The sequence below is a fragment of the Euphorbia lathyris genome, chromosome 1 (assembly GCF_963576675.1).
Source record: "Euphorbia lathyris chromosome 1, ddEupLath1.1, whole genome shotgun sequence".
NCBI classification, from domain to species: domain Eukaryota; kingdom Viridiplantae; phylum Streptophyta; class Magnoliopsida; order Malpighiales; family Euphorbiaceae; genus Euphorbia; species Euphorbia lathyris.
The window spans coordinates 40534273-40541470 of NC_088910.1; positions in this window are offsets into that span (position 1 = coordinate 40534273).

The window sequence follows — 7198 nt, forward strand, 5'->3', positions numbered from 1 at the left end:
CTTTCTGCCAAACCTCCTTACTCTTAGGGCAGTCCCTAAGGGCATGGCACAAAGATTCAACTTGGCCTCTGCATCTACTGCAAGCACCTGAATCCGCCAAGTGACGTCTATGTCTATCCGAATTAGTCAGCAACCTGTCCTTGACTCCAAGCCACAGGAAGCTCCTCATTCGGTAAGGGATTTTCAGAGCCCAAATGGATTTCCAAGTGTCCGAAAGAGGGTCGGATCTGTCAAGAGTAAAAGCTTCAAAGGCAGACTTGCAAGAGTAAGCTCCATTTTTTGTCAGGGCCGAGCAATGCCTATCATTGTCCTCCTCAAGGTTACTAATCTTCACTCCCCTGATTCTGAGGAGAGAATCAAGACTCAAGAAGGAATCAAACATAGACCAAATCCAGTCCCCATCAGAGTCCACCACATCGGCAATCCTCCAGTTGCGGAAATTGCTAGGCGGGGGAGAGCAGCAAACCTCTATAAGAGGTTTATCTCCGATCCAGGTGTCATACCAGAAGCTTATGGACTTACCATTACCCACCTCCAGGCCAACCCCCGTGCAGAACTCAGCAAACACAACACTGAGCCCTTTCCAAAGGAAAGAACAATTGTCAATCCTCTCTTTAGGGCCCCCAAAGATTTTGTCCTTTCGATACTTGCCACAAAGCAATCGAACCCAAAGAGAAGAAGGATTCTGCCACATTCTCCAGAGGAGCTTCATCAACAAGACCTTATTGTTATCTTTAGCTTGTCTGATGCCAAGACCCCCCTACTTTTAGGCTGGCAGACCTCCTTCCAAGGGACTAGGTGAATCTTCCTACCCTCTCCAGACTCACCCCAAAGAAAACGCCGGTTGATTTTATCAAGCTCATTGAGAACCGGCTCAGGCAACTTACATGCTTGCATGATATGATTGGGAGCTGCGCAGTTGACAGACTGAATTAAGGTTAGACGGCCAGCCAAGGAAAGAGAATTGGCCTTCCAACTAGCACACAACCCATTAGTTTTGTCCAGAGTCTCCTTAAAGGAGGCTTTGGAAACTCTGTCACTATGAAGGGGGATCCCAAGATACTTTCCCAAGGATTGGGTAAGAGGGATACCCGAAAGATCGTTAAGCTTATTACAGAGGCTTCTATCCATGTTCTTAGAGCAAAGCATCCGGGACTTGTGGACATTGATCTTCTGGCCAGAAGCAACGCAAAAGCACTCCAGGATATTCATGACCACACCAATTTGCTCCTCATTCCCTTCCACAAAGATCATCACATCGTCAGCGAAGAACAAGTGGGAAATAGGAGGGCAAAATCTGTTAATGGACACAGGATGGAGACTCCCCTTATTCACAGCTTCTTGAATTAGGTGAGCCAGCCTTTCCATTGCTATCACAAAAAGGAAAGGGCTCATAGGATCTCCTTGACGGATACCCCTAGAAGGAGAAAACTCATCAGACATATCTCCATTGATCAGAACCTGGAAAACAGGAGAAGACACGCAACCTTCAATCAAACTCCTCCAGTTCTCAGGAATACCAGCTTTACTTAAGCTATCCAAAAGAAAGCTCTAGTTTAAACGATCATAAGCTTTCTCCAGATCAAGCTTAAGAGCCACGATCCCTTTCTTACCCTTCCTTATTTTCATGGAATGGACCATCTCCTGGGCAATTACCACATTGTCCATCATTTGCCTACTAGGAACAAAGCTACCTTGATTTTGGCTAATAATCTCAGGAAGGATCCGCCGGATCCTATTCGCCACAATCTTAGTGATAGCTTTGTATAAAACATTACATAGGCTGATCGGCCTCATTTGTGAAAAGGAGGAGGGCTTTTAAACCTTAGGGATCAGAACCAGGAGGGTTTTATTCACCAGGCTAATCTCGTTGGAACCGCGGAAGACTCCAAAGATAAAATTATAGACACCTTCCTTCACCGAGTCCCAGTGTTTATGGTAGAAACTAGCAGGGATACCATCTATCCCTGGAGCTTTAGTAGCTCCAATACTGGTGAAGGCAAGATCAATTTCTTTCCGGTCGATAGGATGAAAGGCATCAACAATTACCTCCTCCTCCAGCCTAGGAAAGGTGACCCCAGAGTGGGCTTTGTCCAGATCCACAACTTTCTCTGTATATTAATTCAATAATATATATAAAGTTGTATGACAAGTGGATCTAATGAAATAATGTAGGAATAAAGGAATATAGTGAGGTGTTTCTTTTTTATTAGTGTTTTTAATAGTAAGGTGACACTCAATTGTAACATACCAAAGTTACAACCAATACACTTGCTCTAATAGAATACCGCGTAATTATGACTCTTAGGTTTTGTAAGGTCAAAAGGAATCATTAGGGCAAATCATATTTCGATTGCATAGGGATTTAGAGGGTTTCAATGATGAAATCTCTAGGAAAAGATCCACGTCCCCAATGAGAAATGACCTTCGTTCAACCATGAAGGCTCGAATGACGGTAGAAAAGCGGTGAACAAGTTACGATCAGTGGTGTCACACCCGACCCAAAACGACATCAGGTATAAAAAGGAAACGGAATAGCGGTCTACAAATTCGGCTCTCCATTCTTTAACTCGTTCAATTCTTAATTTAATTTTTTTAATAGATAAAAATTTATTTGAACTACCTAAAGTTTTATTTAATTATTTGGCTTGAACTCGATAATTCTATCAAGCTTCCTACGTATCCCAAACGTTTTAAATCTTTAAATCGGGAATCAAAGCCACGTAGTTCTACCTATTTTAGGTAATTCTCTTAAATTAGGTAGTTCTCTTTAATTATTCACATATTGTTTTACTCATTAATCATTTAATTGTATATTTCACTTTATTATACAATTTTATTTTTCACAATATAATTATTGAGCATAAACTAATACTTAGTATCTCGAATTTATTTGATAATTCTTATAATATAATCTTCTTAAAATATAAATATATTTTATAAAAGATATACATAAATATTTGATCAAAACCGATAAACTTTTAAGTTCCCAAATGACTTTATCAAATCAACTCGTATCACAAATGAAATCAATTCACAAATAAATATCGATATTTTCGAATTAACAAAATAAACCGTAATCAAATAAAATGTTTATCAAATATGGCTCATAATCAAATAAACTCTTTATTAAACGAGTTCGTCAAATAAACGAGTTATCAAACCAATTTGTAACCAAATAAACGTTTTACCAAACCAAATTCATAATCAAACAAACGGTTTAGCAAACCAAATTCGTAATCAATAAAATTAATGTTATATCCATCATAGAGTTTCTCCCCTTACGTATCAATCCCCACAATAGAACCGAGATATCTCATAATTTTACCTATCTCGCATGGTCTTACTCAACACGTCTTTGCCATACCCGATAGGTCTTTCAAATGTGTACACAGGTCATGCCCCTCACTGAACATGGACTTCAAATATAAAACCACCAATCCGGATTACTCTAGATAGATATAAAATCATAATATACTCAAATCTCTTTTCACAATCAAATTTCCAAATTAACCCATAAACCATAAATCTTAATAGTTTAAGTAAAAATTATTCAAATAATTTAGTTGATATACTATAATCTTTAAAAATTCTTATAAAATCACAAATCCACATTTAATCGAACTCAAAAAATTATATTGTTCAAACACAATATAAATAAAATTTAAAATAATTTAAATCAAAATATTCTTACCGATTAAAATCGTAACTCTTAACCGGCACGATCCGAATACTGTTAAACTCTTGACTGTAGTGATTAATTTGATAAGCAAATAGAATTTCTTTTCTCTGATCGAAGAAAAGTAATAAATAAATAAAAATCATTTTTTTTCTTTTAATTTTTCAATAAAATAACTTAAAACCATTTCTTACCCCCAAAACTATTTTATAAAAACTAACCCTCCTTTTATACTTCTTTTTTACCATTAAATGAATATTATGGAATTCATTCCATACATCTACTAATTAAAGACACATAGCTTCAAAATGATACATGGCTTTGAACATGGAATGGAGACATGTAGCACAATTTCATGCAAATTTATATTTTTTTATATGCTTCCTTTTGCATGTTGGACACGTTTGTGTCCTACATTCTTTTTCCTTATTATTTTAATATAATTAAATATTATAATTATATACATGAATTTAATTGATTTTTCTTTTGCCATCAACTATGTTTCAGCAATTCTACAATTGAATTACTTTAATTATCTTATCCTTTTGTTGTTTTAGTACTTCTTATTTTATTTATTTATTTATTTTTACCCAATTATAAAAATATAACATCCAACATATCAATTATTTATGAATATTACTTTTATACTTATTTCAAATTTAACTCTTATTAAAAATTGGGTTAGTATTTCATTAGTAATAAATTAAATGTGTTTGGAATAAAAATTTAAACAAATGACATGAATTCTTTTCATGCAAAATTTACATGTGTTCCAACTTAGACAAATGTATGAAATTATACATGCAAAGTGACATGTGTCCAATACTCATGTAATGCTAAAGCTCTTAATTAATTATATTATTTCTATCTTTTATTATTATTATTATTTTAAAGGCTTAATACATCATTTGCCTCCTGAACTTATCTAAAAAGCTTGATTGGCCCCCTGAACTTTCAAAGTGTTCCGATAGCTCCTTGAACTTGTATAAAATGTTCAGTTAGCTCCCTGAACTTGCGTAAAATGTAACCAATTGATCACTCGGTCGTAAAAAAAAGTAAGTGAAATGCGGAAAATGTATTCCACGCATATTAGAATGTTATTACATAATTCAAAAATAGATTAAAAAGGAAGTTATTGCTTGCTTAACTATACAACTTGTCTTCTCTAATATTAGAATCATATACTCCGATTTTGATCGTTTTACTTTTTTTAAGACTCGTGGAATACATCTTTCGCATTTAACTTACTTTTTTACGACCGAGTGATCAATTGATTACATTTTACGCAAGTTCAGGGGGCTAACTGAACATTTTATGCAAGTTCAGGGAGTTATCTGAACACTTTAAAAGTTCAGGGGGCCAATCAAGCTTTTTGGACAAGTTCAGAGAGCAAATGATATATTAAGCCTATTTTAAATAGTTTGAAAAGTTTAACTTAATACCTCTTAATATGGTGTTTATCTTAATTTTCTAATATATATATTTTCTTTTCATTTGTAAAATTACTATTTTACACTTACCACTATATAAATATAACATTTTTGAAATTTCTTACCTCACCATATAATTTTCTTTTTTTTATATATATAATTCAAAAATAGAGGTATAAAGACCATGAATTTAGGACACGGACGTGACAAGTGGTCGGAGTTATACCCTAACTAGCAGAGCTCCGGATGTAATCCCATTACACCAAATTTGAAAGTAATATTTTATATATTTGATTTAAATATAATAAGTTATTGTAATCTCTGATCTCCGGCATAAAACAGCCATCTCCACGTCTGTGTGTTCCTCTGCGAAATTGTCTCTTTGTGTGGGTGAACTGTTTCATGATCCATGACTTTATCACAGTATTGTAGGTGGTTTACAATATGTGCCGATTATTCGACCTGATGTTTCCTATTCTGTCAACAAAGTTAGTCAGTATATGCATCACCCCACTATGGAGCATTGGAAAGCTGTTAAAAGAATTCTCCACTATCTCCGTTCCACTCCTAGTCATGGTCTTCGTATTCAATAGAGTTGCTCCCTCAATATTACAGGCTACACGAATGCCGATTGAGATGGACATATCGATGATCGCAAGTGCACTTTTGGTTTTGCAGTTTATGTTGGTCCCAATTTGATTTTTTGGCGTTTATGTAAACAAATGACTGTTTCCCGGTCTTCTACTGAGGCGAAGTTGCGTGCTCTTGCGTGTCTTGCTTCTGAAGTTCTGTGGCTGCAAAAACTTATGTCTGACATTGGTTATTGTTTCAAACAGTGTCCAGTTTTATGGTTTGATAACTTGGGTGCTACCTATTTGATTGCCAATATATTTCATGGATGTTCCAAGCATTTGGAAATTGACTATCACTTTGTTCGCGATAAAGTTGCAAAGAACGAACTACGGGTACACTACATCTCAACCTTGGATCAAACAACTGGCATTCGCACCAAATCCCCTCTCTACGGCTCGATTTCTTGCACTGCGTGACAAGTTAATGGTTCATCCACCATTAACTTGAGAGGAGGTGATAAGGGTTATTATCGTCCATATTAATTCCTAGATAATATCTGTTGTTATCACGTTTAATTAGAGGTAGAATAGATCAAGATTGAGTTTGTATTTCAAATTCAATTTCTTCAATTTTTTGTAACTACATATCTCCTATAATTCTACTAATACTAACGTAATACATACATCAAAACTTAATTGAGCATTAGAGTTTTCAAAATAAACCTTATAGAATTTTAATTTTATATATTTCTACATTTTTCTGTTTTTAATATGTTTTCCTTGCGTTTCATTTTCTCCGGATTTTTTTTCTCATTTTCCCATTTTGTTTTTATTTCTTCTCCTATATTTCTCTTAGCTTTACTTGTTTTTCTCATATTTTCCATTTTTTTCCTCTATTTTCCTCATAGTGTTTTGGTAGTTTATTGTGTTTTATCATTTTCTACGTTGTTTTCCTTTTTTCATTTCAAAACATAGTTTGTTAGGAGCTAGACATGTCCATAGGTCCGGGTACCCGTCCAGTTCGTCCAAGATCGTGTCCCTTAGGCCGGACTTGGATAAATGAAATTTAATTTTACGCCTGCTAAAGCCCACATATTTTGTGAACGGATTTGAGATTGATAAAAAAATAGCACGGACCAATCTATTAATAAATTTATATATTTATATATTAAATATTTCTCAGATAATTAAAAATTATGTATATATTTTTCGATGAGTTTATATGGGCTTGAGATTTTATGTTTAAGTCTAAATCTGCCTAAATTAATATCGAACTAACCTGGACTGACTTGTTACCTTTCCATTTAAAAAAAATAAATCTATCAATCAACCGTATGACGAGTTGAGTTGAGTTGTTGAACAAAATTATATAGACTTGTTTTGGACTCGCTGTATTAACCTTAATTCACATTTTGACATATATTGTGATTCATTATATATATTTCTTTTAATAATAGTAGAGATGCGTATCCATCCATGTTAAAATGGTCGAGGACCTAATAATTTTCTCAATGTGT